The sequence below is a fragment of the Anomaloglossus baeobatrachus genome, chromosome 2 (assembly GCF_048569485.1).
Source record: "Anomaloglossus baeobatrachus isolate aAnoBae1 chromosome 2, aAnoBae1.hap1, whole genome shotgun sequence".
NCBI lineage: Eukaryota > Metazoa > Chordata > Amphibia > Anura > Aromobatidae > Anomaloglossus > Anomaloglossus baeobatrachus.
Genome location: NC_134354.1, coordinates 647,391,449 through 647,405,141, shown reverse-complemented (window position 1 = coordinate 647,405,141; position 13,693 = coordinate 647,391,449). Strand labels below are relative to the sequence as shown.

At 49.3% G+C, this 13,693-nt stretch overlaps 1 long non-coding RNA gene across 1 annotated transcript; it reads left to right on the top strand.

Moving 5' to 3' along the window:
* The first annotated feature begins 244 nt into the window (after positions 1–244).
* LOC142291981 (uncharacterized) lies at positions 245–3,602 on the top strand. The gene is made up of 4 exons (XR_012750561.1): positions 245–297; positions 412–438; positions 959–981; positions 3,295–3,602. It is a non-coding gene; the product is annotated as an uncharacterized LOC142291981 (long non-coding RNA).
* The last annotated feature ends 10,091 nt before the right edge of the window (positions 3,603–13,693 follow it).

Here is a 13,693-nt window from a genome sequence, read left to right as displayed (position 1 = left end):
ACCGTAGTGTGCATAGGGCCTAACTGGCAAAATCCCAGCAGATGACAAGCATGCATTCGTCCTCTTTTCATTAGGCCTCTAGCTGTGAGTGTCAGAGGGTGAATTACAGGAACTTCTAATTCTCAACTCAGTAATAAGGCTGCAAATAAGAAGCGAATTAAAGAAATAAAAGAACTACAACTCCCATCAGCCATCACGAATAATCATTGATTCCGGATGTGACGTCATCTTAGTCTGCTTTAAATACGGCTGATCAGCGCCGTGACGTTCTCTTGTCATTGGTGCCATCTTAGGAAGGTAGGCGCTGCAGCTCTGCTCCCGGGTCGCGGCCTGCTCCCAATCCGCTGCCATCCTGCCTTGTACGCGCCCATCCACGCATCTCACTAATCTTATTGTGTTCTTTCTTCATAGGCTCGTCCTCCCAAGATGAGAGCCAAGGTAAGAGGCGATGCTGTGGGGTCTCCGGCGGCTTCCGCCATGTTAGCTATTGTTACCGCTGCAGGCGGCAGCTAATGTCTCCTCTGGTGTATACGGAGGCGGTGTGCAGTGAATGGGCAGGAGGATTGGAGTGCGCCGTCTTCAATAGGTGCAGAGAGCGGCCGTGTGCAGAGCGTTACTTTGGTGCTGTGTGCTCAGGGCGGAGGGGTACAGGGAGCCGTGTGCTTAGTACTGGACGTTACTCGGCTGCTGTGCGGAGGGATACCCTGGTGATGTAAGGTCGGTGCGGAAAGGTTACTCGGGTGCTGTGTGCACGGTGCGGTGGGATACACTGGTGATGTAAGCTCTGTGCGGAGGGGTACACTGGTTACGTGAGGTCGGTGCGGCTAGTTACTTGGGTGATGGGAGCTTGATGCGGAAGGTTACACGGGTGTGGCGCTCGGTATGGTGCGCATGGTTACACCGGCGCTGTGCGGTTGATGCGGCCTGTGAGATTTCTAATCCTGTTTTTCTTTTTCAGTGGAGGAAGAAGCGCATGCGCAGGTACGTAGTCACTCCCGTGCAGCTATCACGTGTTCTGGGCTCTCCTTAGCCGTGTGGCTGCCTCATCCCGCATGTTGTGGCCTATAGTCACGGCCTGCAGCTCCTGTCCTGCTGGCAGCAGTTATATGATCTGTGTAGACGGATTAGGCCGTGTTCACACCAGCAGTTATGTTGCACTTCAGAAGCAGGGTGATTGTAACAGATCAGTTCAGTGACCCATTGTTTTTAGGAAGTAATTATCCATTTTATTTACCTTGAAAAAGGGTGCAGATTGAGATTCCTGGGGCAGGGGTATGTGCTTGTAAGTTTGTGCAGTTGCACACGGGCCGTTAGCATGGTTATGTTGGTGGTAGCCCCTCTTTTGTGGGTGGAGCTTTTCAGGCCTCATTTTATGTAATTTAGGCCACAAGTGCCATTCTGCAGACTCTTTGGGTCTATTCTCATGATCAGACAGTTCTAGACCCAGCATTGTTCCTCTTGTGGAGATGTGAGTGTTCTCCACCAGAGACTGCAGCAGGCCGAAGTTCAGCAGATCTTTTGCTGTTCTCTCCAAGAATAAATTAACATGCTGCCGTGCTGCATGTCAGCTTATGCTGTGTGGAATAGCAGAGTGGGCATGAGATTTCTAGAAATCCCATCCACTGTGCTTTTACTGTACAATGCAACTCTTTGAAAGCATCTAAAATGCACTCCTTCCACAACACTGCTGATCCTGGGCACGGGCCCTTATACTGGTGCGTGGAAGCGCAAGACACACATTCAGACCTGATCTGCTTACTCTGGACAAGTCATGTTAGGCTCACATCAGTGGTATTTTGCTTCAAAACCAGATCCGTTACAAATTCACGAAAGTTCCATTAATTTCCAATGGAATCGCAGGAAGATGCGGTCACATGCGGGTGTGTATGATGCGTGCAACCATATGACTGTATGTTGCCGTGATTACATTGGAAATTGAACTAAAATGTATTTGTAGCGTATCCGGTTTTGTGGCAAAATACCGCTGATGTGAGCCTAAGGGTACGCTCACACGAGCGTATAACTCGCATGAGTATCGGACCGCATCACTCGGTGCGGCCGCACACTCTCCGGACAGGAGCATGTCAGCCGCATAGAAATACATGCAGCTGAGCCGCTCCTGTCAGCAGAGAAGCTAGGCGCGCCGGGTGATGCGGTCCGATACTCATGCGAGTTATACGCTCGTGTGAGCGTACCCTTAAGGTGGTGTCACACGACGTTGCTGCTACGTCACCATTTTCTGTGACGTTGCAGCGACATCCCGTCGCTGTGTGACATCCAGCAACGACCTGTCCCCTGCTGTGAGGTCGCCGGTCGTTGCTGAATGTCCAGCTTCATTTTTTTGTTGTCGCTCTCCTGCTGTGACGTACACATCGCTGTGTGACAGCGAGAGAGCGACGAAATGCAGGGAGCAGGAGCCGGCGTCTGGCAGCTGCGGTAAGCTGTAACCAGGGTAAACATCGGGTAACCAAGGGAAGCACTTTCCTTGGTTACCCGATATTTACCTTCGTTACCAGCGTCCACCCTCGCTGCCAGTGCCGGCTCCTGCTCTGTGCACATGTAGCTGCAGTACACATCAGGTAATTAACCTGATGTGTACTGCAGCTAAAATAGCAGGGAGCCAGCGCTAAGCGCGGCTCCCTGCTCTCTGCACATGTAGCGTTGTTATGATCACTGCTGCGTCTGCTGTTTGACAGCTAAGCAGCGATAATAACAGCAACTTACAAGGTCGCTGCTACGTCACAGAAAATGGTGACGTAACAGCGACGTTGTCGCTATGTGTGAACCCAGCTTTAGACTGGTGTATAATGCCCAAATCTTGATCGATTAACCACATTAAAGTTTAATAACAAATTATTCAAAACAACTTTATTTTTGTAAAAATAAATGCATTTAATGGTTGCTAATGTGAACATGGGCTTAGAACAATGGTCTATACATACAGTAGTGCTGTTGAAGTTATAATCAGACTTCCCTCTAGAACAATTTCTTGGATTATTTTTTTTTTTATACACCTTACTAAAGAATATTGTGGTCACAGGCTTCATCCTAAGCTATACTCAACCTGGCCCAGCTTTAGGTTACCAGCATGCAGTGAGGGGGTTTGTCATTGACTCTTATGGAGTAATTTAAAGGGAACTAGTCACCAGGTTTTATTTTAATTGTGACTGCCACTGGCAGCCAAAATGTACAATTCGCGCTTACCAGTGCTGTGAAGCATGTGCTTTTCTAATGGTGGTTTTCTGTGGATGTTTACTTTGATTGTAATGGCTAAATACGATTTTTGTTTTGTAGACTGAAGCGTAAAAGGCGAAAGATGAGGCAGAGGTCCAAGTAAACGTCTCTTCCATTGCTGCTTACAAGGCCTGCAAGCTAATCAGCACTCCGGAGAAGAATGAGCCTTCAGCCTGTGTGTGATCTTCAAGATGCCTTCAGTCTTGGGCCTATTGGCTGTCTGCATGGATGTGACCACCTTTCTGGCTGTAGAAGCTGAACAGCCCCTGATGTCTTGGACTGACATGCTATTGCCTCTGCTTTCAGGAGTTGGACTTGTTAGTTTATGATCTTGTGCAGCAAGTGTAATAAACATGTTTTTGGTTTAACCAAGCGACATCTATATTGCATTTTATACAGGTTGGAGAGTTGTCAAGTCTTCCACCATGAGACCCTGTGAGCATGCTTTGGTTTTTGCTGCTTATTTGCCAGTTTTGCTGCATGAATTGCTGCAGAAAATGTTCATAACCTTTCTGCAGTCATTCCCCATCAAAACCTATGGTAAAAAAAATATGCACACTTTTTTTTTTTTTTTCCCCTACAGCTTTTACTGCAGAATTTCTGCAGCAACAAGCAGTATGTCAGTTCTTTTCTGCGGGTACCCGTGGTTTTTGCCATATACAATAGTTAAAAACCGCAGGGACCAACCCAGGGAAAAAGTACAGTTTTACTGCGGTTTTTGCTGCAGATGTGGTATTCTGCCAGAGGGTGCATATTTTTTCTTAAGTTTCTTTTATTTTTTTTATTTTTTTTTTAGTGCACACAGCCTTACAACTGGATTTTAAATCTGTTGGTTCTGGAGTTGGGAGCATTATTATCTAGAGCAGTGCGGCTGTTGCAGCATGTCAGTAGGTTCTTCTGTATGCATCAGTGACAGATCAATTGAACTAAACTAAAAAAAAATGTATTGATGCATAGCAGTAAGGTTGCATTTACACTACACAATCATGGTAGTTAAAGGGAACCTGTCACCAGATTTTTCCCTATTAAACTAAAAGAATCCCCTTCTGCAGCTCCTGGGCTGCATTCTATGAAGGTGCACCTTGGCCCTGACTCCTTCCAGACCCCAAAAATAACTTTATAAAACTTGGCTGTTAGGTATGCTAATTACCGCAGTTGGCCAGATGGGTGGGCTCATTTTCTGCACCTTTCCACCCTCTTGCCGCTGATTGCCATTCTCCTCGTCGCATTTTCAAATCTCACGCCTGTGCAGTTAGGTCGGCTTGCACAGGTGCAGTTTGATTGCCATATCATGGGCAGAGCAGAAAACATAGCTGCCCTAGCTTGTGCCAATGAGCTAGATGCGCAGGTGTGAGATTATGGGCGGGTACGAGCATGGTGCTGATGAGGTTGTCGCTGTGCATGACCACCAGCGCCATGCTCGTACCCACCCATGATCTCTCGCTCGTGCATTTAGCTCACCGATGCATGCGAGGGCAGCGGTTTTCTGCTCTGCCCACAATATGGCAGAGCGAACTTCGCCAGCTGACCCAACTGCACAGGCGCGAGATTTCAAAATGTGACGAGGTGGATGATGGAGGGCGTCCTCCTGTCAATCAAGAGGACGGCTATCAGTGGCAGTGTTTGGGGGGGGGGGGGTTGGAGAGCAGAAAATGAGGCCGTCCATCTGGCCAACTGTGGTAGTTAGCATACCTAACGGCCAAGTTTTATAAAGTTATTTTTGGGCTCTGGAAGGAGAGTTGGGGCCAAGGTGCACCTTCATAGAACGCAGCCCAGGAGCAGCAGAAGGAGATTCTTAGTTTAATATGGAAAAATCTGGTGAAAGGTTCCCTTTAAAGCAAAGCTGCTACATGTTTTCAGTGCTGGTTTAACCCGTTCATGTCCTAATACATGCATATCGTAGGTCGTATCTGTCTCTTTAATGTGGGCTCATGCGGTGACAGACATGCAGTTAACAGGATTATTATAAATGGATAATCTTGCTCACTATCTTGTAAAGGGGTTCTCAGAAAAGAGACAATGCTGAAAAACGTAACTGGCACACCAAAGCGAGAGAAACAGATATAGTAATCCAAACATTTTTTGATTTATTATAAATCTTCACTCATTTGAAAATATAAAGTTATGACCATTCAATTCATGAACTTTTTCGGCATTACAAATAGCCTTTGTCAAGTTACTGAGTTAGTGTGGGCACCTATAGGTATCTGTAGAATGAACGAAAAAAACTGGTATAGCTGAAAATCGGCATGCGAAATGAGCAACGCCTTATACGATATAGGGAATATGGCAAGCAGGGCCCAGCTATACCAGTTTTTTTGGTCATTATACAGATACCTATAGGTGCCCCCACTCTGACTCTGTAACTTAGACCTATTTTTTTTGACAGGCTATTTGTAATGCTGAAAATGTTCATGAATTGAATGAAGGTCATAACTTGATATTTTCAAATGAGTGAAGTTATAGTAATCCAACAGTTTTTTTTTTTTTTTTTTTTTTTTTTCCGTTATAAATCTGTTTCTCTCGCTTTGGTGTGCGAGAGTTATGTTTTTCATGCAGTTAACAGGCGCATGGGAGATCCCCCCCCCCCCCCCGCTCCTGTTGACAAGCTAGATCGCGCTGTTTTTATTTAATGCACACTACTGCCATCGGAGATCATGGGGTGATAGGTTGTCATAAGAGCATGGGGGTCAGCTGTCCCCGGTTGCTGTCATGACTGACTTCTTAACTGGTGGCATTCACAAACAGCATTTCTGCTGTTTAGAGATGCTGAAGCATCACTCAGAACAGAAGCAATCCGTGCATGCTTTAAAGCTGGTGTCACACATAACGACGACGACAACGACGTCGCTGCTACGTCACCATTTTCTGTGACGTTGCAGCGACGTCGCTGTCGCTGTGTGTGACATCCAGCAACGACCTGGCCCCTGCTGTGAGGTCGCTGGTCGTTGCTGAATGTCCAGCTTCATTTTTTGGTCGTCACTCTCCCGCTGTGACACACACATCGCTGTGTGTGACAGCGAGAGAGCGACGAAATGAAGCGATCAGGAGCCGGCACTGGCAGCTGCGGTAAGCTGTAACCAGCGTAAACATCGGGTAACCAAGGGAAGACCTTTCCCTGGTTACCCGATGTTTACGCTGGTTACCAGCCTCCGCTCTTGCTGCCAGCGCCGGCTCCTGCACTGTGACATGTGGCTGCAGTACGCATCGGGTAATTAACCCGATGTATACTGTAGCAAGGAGCCAGCGCTAAGCAGTGTGCGCGGCTCCTTGCTCTCTGCACTGACATGTAGCTGCAGCACACATCGGGTTAATTAACCCGATGTGTGCTGCAGGAGAGCAAGGAGCCAGCGCTAAGCGCGGCTCCCTGCTCTCTGAACTGTGACATGTAGCTGCAGCACACATCGGGTTAATTAACCCGATGTGTGCTGCAGGAGAGCAAAGAGCCAGCGCTAAGCGCGGCTCCCTGCTCTCTGAACATGTAACACAGCGACGTTATGATCGCTGCTTCTGCTGTGTTTGACAGCTAAGCAGCGATCATAACAGCGACTTACAAGGTCGCTGTTACGTCACCGAAAATGGTGACGTAACAGCGACGTCGCTGTCGTTTAGTGTGACACTAGCTTAAGTCCCCTAATGGGACTAGTAAGAACAATATAACAAAAATATATGGAAAGCCTAAAGTCTCAAACTGTTTTTTTTTTTTTTGGCTTTTAAATAAAACAAATATATACATTGGGCATGTCTGAGCAGAGATACTGAAGTATATAAAAATCCATTAATCTAACTGGCAAAGGGTGTAGCAAAGATTCCTTTTTTTATATTTCCTCTAGTCACCCTCTACGAGACAATACACAGGAAGGAGGTTAACTCTCCACCCTATTAGGGACTGGAAACAGGTTAAATAACCCCATCTTCAGTGTTTCCTGTCCCTATGGGACAAGAGAGGTTACTGATGTGCTCTCGTGGCTGGTGATGAGAGCGTGAAGTTAGGCTACTTACTGGGCAGCTGAGGTTGGGTCTAAGTTGCTTCATCTGCTGGTGCTGCTACTGTCTCCTGGGCCTTGTGACCTGTCTGCCCCTCCTGTGCCTCTGCGATGTAAAGCTGGGCAGACTGACTTCCATTGATATCTGGCGGCTCCATGGCACCACCTCCTCTCCCACACGTGGTGGCAACGGTGCATGGAACTGATGGAGTCATGTGATGTCACTTACAGGATCATGCATTCTACTGTGGACCCACACGCGCTATCGCTGCCTGTGGATGCTGACACTCGTTCCGGTGGAAGCCTGCGTGCCACCCCTCCACCCCCCTGACCAATAGAGGAGTCACCCACGGCTGTTTATAACCTGGACTGCATAAAGGACCCAGGTAAGAGCACTCTCCAGGCTAGGATGGAAGGAGATTGCACTGTGTCTGTGGAGCTCAGATCAGCCCCCGATTCTGTGAGTAACAGTGACTAGGGGGTTTGGTCAGGGTGGTGGGCTATTATGACTTCACTTCTGGGTGCCTGTATTTATGGCCTCTTCTCTCCCCCTTAGGCTATGTGCCCACGGTAGAATGTTGTTGCGGATTTTTCTGCATGAAAATCCGCGACTTTCCTGGCAAATCCGCACCTTTTCAAAGGTGCGGATTTTTTTTTTTCCCCCAATTCTATAGCCAAAATCCGCAACAATAATTGACATGTTGCAGATTTTTCCAGATCAAAATCCGCGGCAAATCCGCAGCATGGGCACAGCATTTCCAAAATGCCATAGAAATGGCTGGGAAGTGCCGCTGCTGCAGATTTTCGGAAAATCCGCGGTCTTTCCGCGAGAAATCCGCGGCAAAATCCGCGCATTTTCCGCAGCGTGGACACATAGTCTTAGGGAGACAAGACTCCTGCCCCCAAGAAGGAGAAGCTATCTATCAAAAGGTGCATGATATGCAATAAAAAGCTTCCTGCTGAACATTCCAAGAAGCTATGTCAGCATTGTAACGATCAGGTAGTAAGAGAAACAACCCTCTTATGGATGAACTTAAAAATTGGTTTAAATCTACTAGATTGGTACAAGACGAAATATTTGCGGGCCTTAGGACCTGTAAGAAGTTCGGATTTCTAGTCCACGAATTAATCCGAGAGATGGTTTTCCAGGAGTTGAGCAACGCCTTACCTTTCCCATGAATTGAGAATTAGGTTCCCGCTGAAAGAAAATTCTACCTGTTGCTGGGATATACCCAAGGTGGAGATTCGGGTCGCCAGAGGGGCAAGGAAGATAATCCTCCCATTTGAAGATTCGTCTTAAAGGGGTTATCCGGCTTCTTTGACATTTTTTTTTTATTACCCTATTGGGCTACATTGGGGCAGGTAAGTAGATAGAGACCACTTACCTGCCCTGCTGTCAGCCCCTCTCCCCCGGCTCAGAGCGGTCATGTGACCGCTCCTGCCGCAATTTTGCTGCTTCCGGTCATTTCATGTCAACATGGGCAGGGCCATGTTGACAGGCAAATGTGGAACAGCTTGTCGCCTCCCTGCTGGGTGTCTACAGTGTGATGAGCCCCGCCCCCTTCCCTGCACCCTCCCACACATTCCCCCGCACCTCCAGTAACCTCCCCCTGCACTGCTGTGGGGTCCGTGACCTGGGGGCGGGGCCTGGCGGCAGCTGCCGTGGTGTCAGCGCCAGCACCGGGCCCCCTGCTCAGGATCACACATTCAAATGTACCAGCATCACAGATCATCGATGCCGGTACATTTGAAAGTGCTGATGAGAAGCAGCGCAGCGCTGCTTCTCATCACTGTCCCTCCGGCTGTCTGTGCTCTCTTCAGCACAGCCGTGACGTCAGAGCACAGTCAGCGCGCGAACGTGCAGGAGCGGCGGGGACCGAGGACAGGTGAGTATGTACTCCACATGTGTTCCCGATGGGGATGGGGGGGGTTGCAGAGCCATATGTGTGCGTGTGCAGAGCCATATGTGTGCGTGTGAGGTGCAGAGCCATGTGTGTGCGTGTACGGTGCAGAGCCATGTGTGTGTGTGTGCAGAGCCATATGTGTGCGGTGCAGAGCCATATGTGTGCGGTGCAGAGCCATATGTGTGCGTGTGCAAAGCCATATGTGTGCGTGTGCGGTAGAGAGCCATATGTGTGCGTGTGCGGTGCAGAGCCATATGTGTGCGGTACAGAGCCATATGTGTGCGGTGCAGAGCCATATGTGTGCGGTGCAGAGCCATATGTGTGCATGTGTGGTGCAGAGCCATATGTCTGCGTGTGCGGTGCAGAGCCATATGTGTGCGGTGCAGAGCCATGCGTGTGCGGTACAGAGCAATATGTGTGCGGTGCAGAGCCATATGTGTGCGGGTGTGGTGCAGAGCCATATGTGTGCGTGTGCAGAGCCATATGTGTGCGGTGCAGAGCCATATGTGTGCGTGTGCGGTGCAGAGCCCGATGTGGGGCTGTTATTTGCAATGCTGTAGTGATACCAGGTCAGGTGCTGGGGCAGAATATACTGACAGGGAATGTGTGTGCAGGGGGCGAGGCTGGACACTGGGGTGGGGCTGTACACTGGGGTGGGTGGTGACAGCTCTGACTGAGGTTCAGCACAGGAAGTGGTCATGTTTGCTGGATCTGAATGTAAACAAGGTGCTGCAGAGAATAAAGGGATAATTCAAGAGGAACAAAAGTTAGAAAACAAAAAATAACAATGTAGGTGTGATTTATATGACAATACAGCACAGATAAACTCAAAAATTTTTGTTAAGCTAATGTCGGACAACTCCTTTAACTCAAAGATCCCATGGACCGTAAGATGGACAGCCGCTTTCGGAAATCCTGGGAGGCATCCGCGGTTCTCCATAAGACAGGGGTTGCCTCCACCTGTGTGGCCCGCTCCTTGTTCAGATGGCTGGGACAGCTGGAGGAACATCTCACCCAAGATACCCCCAAGGAAGATATCCTGGCTTCCCTGCCACTCCTCCAGAAGGCAACAGGGTTTCTGGCTGATGCTTCTGCGGAGTCTGTCCGTGTAGCAGCACGAAGTGGGGTCCTTTCTAATATGGTGAGAAGAGCTCTCTGGCTTAAGCTTTGCAGCGGTGACGCGGTCTCCACAGTGAAACTCTGTTCTCTACCGTTTCGAGGGGCGCATGTTTTCGGTCCAGCCGTAGAAGAGAATCTGGAGAAGGCTACGGAGAAGAAGACTGTTGCCAGAAGACTGACCACATAAGAAAATTTAAAAAATTTTTCCCCACCCCTGAATCCATCTACCCATTACAGAGGGAAGGGCAAGATGGGCCGTTGGAGATACCAGAAAGGGGGCAGAGGATGGAGCATCTTTCAATCCCGAAGGTCTGAAGATCGGAGGCAGCAGCAAGATTAGCAATGACGCCATCAATATTGGAGGTCGGCTGTCAGCATTACTAAGTCAGTGGCACGGGGTATCATTAAACCCATGGGTCTTAACCACCATCAAAAAGGGTCTCAAGGTGGAGTTCTCCACTTATCCTCCTCACTGTACTCGGGTCACTTCCTCTCCCTCACGGGGAAGTCATGTCACTCTCATGGGCTGTATTCAAAACCTCCAAAAAATAGGGGTAGTATCGGTAGTACCAGAGTCGGAGGCGGGGTTCGGCCATTACTCCCGTATCTTCCTGATAAAAAACCCAATGGCACCCCTCGGTTAATAATCAACCTAAAACCTTTAAATCACCACGTGATCTACCAGCGTTTCAAAATGGAGTCGGTCAGGTCCAACACGCCCCTTGTCGGTCTGGGATTTCTTATGGCCACTATAGATCTAAAAGATGCGTACTACCATATCCCGCTCTTTCACGCCCACAAAAAGTTTTTTCGCTTCGCAGTTTTCCACAAGGGGTGTCTCCGACATTATTAGTTCAACTCCCTCCCATTCGGTCTCTCATCAGCACCTCGGGTTTTCACCAAAATAATGGGGGAGGTGGTAGCATTCCTGCGAGGTCCAAACGTTTGTATAATCCCCTACCTCGATGACTTCCTGGTAGTGGCCCCCTCTGCCCAATTGCTCCTCCAACACGTGCAGCTCACGCTAAGGCCTAAGCCACACGGCGAGAAAATCGGTGCGAGTGGAGTGCGATAAAACATCGCATTCCACTCGGACCAATTCTAGCCTGTGTGTCAGCGCACATGAGCGATTATTTTCTCAGCCCTAATCGTACCGAGAAAACAATTGCAACATGCTGCGACTGTAATGCGAGACTCTTTTCTCTCGCACCCTTTCAAGTGAATGGGGCGAGAGAAAAATCGCACTGCACTCGCGGTACGCTGGTGTACCGCGCGTGCAGAGCGAGAATCGCAATAGCCGGCTACGGAGGAGAGAGGGAGATAAATCCCTCCTCCGTGCCGGGCCGCCCCTCCACAGCGCTGGTCCGCCCCCCGCAGCTGAGGTCCGCTCGCATGGTCGGACCTCAGTCGCATGGATACTGGCATGACACTCGGCTCCTGCTGTGCTGCCAGCGCAAGTCGAGTGTCATGTGAGCATCGCACTAGTGCCCCGTGTGGCCCCGGCCTAAGAGTCTTCCACAACCTAATATGGGTGGTGAACCATCAGAAGTCGGACCTTCTTCCCTCCACAAAAAAGGACTTCCTCGGAGTCATGTTGGACTCTGTGAAACAACAATCCTTCCTTCCGAGAGACAAGCAGTTGGGGATAAAGGAAAAAAATTTCATTTCTGCATTGCCAACGAGTTGTCACCCTGAGATTCGCAATGTCAGTACTGGGATCTATGACATCTTGCATCCCGGCGGTCTCCTGGGCTCAGGCCCACTCACAAACTTTTCAGGCTCATGTCTTGGCATCTTGGGACGGCGCCCAGAGCTCCCTAAACAAGAAGATATCCCTGCCAGGTCCGGTAAAAGCCTCCTTGTTATGGTGGATGATCCCTGCCCATCTCCAAAAAAGGAGTTTTTTGGAATCGAGAGCCGTTGGTGACGATCACCACAGATGCCAGCCAGAAAGGCTGGGGGGCGATCATCTCTCAGGTTCCCTTCCAAGGCCCCTGGTCAACAGACATCAGTCACAGGTCCTCGAATTATCGAGAACTGGAAGACGTTCTTCAGGCGCCAGGGTAGCGAAATCCATGCTTCAAGGGGTACATGTCATGGTGTACTCCGACAATACTCTGACATCGGTAGCTCACTTACGTCATCAGGGCAGCTCGCGCCATAAGAGTTTGCAAAGGATTTCCACAGGAATCTTGTTTTGGGCGGAAAAACACCTTCTGTCACTATCGGCTGTCCACCTGAAGGGCTCCGAAAATACTCGAGCGGATTACCTCTGCAGGCAGGTCGTTCATCCTGGAGAATGGTCCCTGAAACCAGAGGTGTTCTATTCCTTAGTCCAAAGGTGTGGACAACCGGAGGTGGATCTCTTTGCAACTCGGCAGAACGCAAGGGTACGTACATTTTTCTCTCTAAATCCCAGGGATCCGGCGATAGCAGTGGATGCCTTCTCCCATCCTTGGAGGTTTCAGCTGGCATACGCCTTTCCACCAATCCCGCTACTGGCAAGGACTCTTCACAAAGTCAGATCAGAAGGGGTTCCTACCATCCTGGTTGCGCCTCTCTGGCCCAGACGCAGCTGGTTCGGGGCCCTAGTATCCATGGCTCAGGATGGACCCTTCCTATTGCCTCAGATCCCAGATCTTCTCCATCAAGGTCCGCTCTTTCACCCAGACCTCAAGAGACTGAACCTGGCTGCGTGGCTTCTGAGGCCGTCATTTTGAGAGCTAACGGTCTGTCTGAGAGGGTCATTGACACGCTACAGAAAAGCCGTAAGCCTGTCACTAATCTGATCTACTTTAAAATCTGGAAGACCTTTACCAACTGGTGCAGTCCTCAGACTCCTGACCCGTTCCATCCAAATGTATCTCACATACTGGACTTTTTACAGTCAGGTCTTGAAAAAGGTCTCAGCCCCAGCACTCTCAAAGTCCAAGTATCAGCTTTAAGTGCGTATTTTGATCAGGACCTGGCAAACCATCACTGAGTGGAGCGATTCCTCTCTTTAGCGGTTAGAGCCTGTCCTAACCTGCTGGCAATAGTTCCCCCCGGGATCTTAACGTGGTTCTTCAGGGGTTGACTCAGGCTCCGTTTGAACCTCTGGCTTCCTCTACCATGAGGTGTCTGGCCTGGAAAACGGCATTCTTGATTTCGATTACTACGGCCAGGCGAGTGGGTGAAATCCAGGCTCTTACCGTCCGAGAGCATTATATGAAGATTCTGGATCCCTCCTTTCTCCCGAAAGTGATGTCGGACTTTCATAGGAACCAAGACATTATTCTGCCATCTTTTTGTCAAAATCCAGCTAACCAAAAGGAGATGGACTTTCATTCCCTCGATATACATAGGGTAGTCATGCTATACCTTCAGAAAACGGAGTTCTTCAGAAAGGATTCCAATCTTTTTGTACAGATTGTTGGTAAGAAGGCTGCCAAGAGCACAGTTTCCAACTGG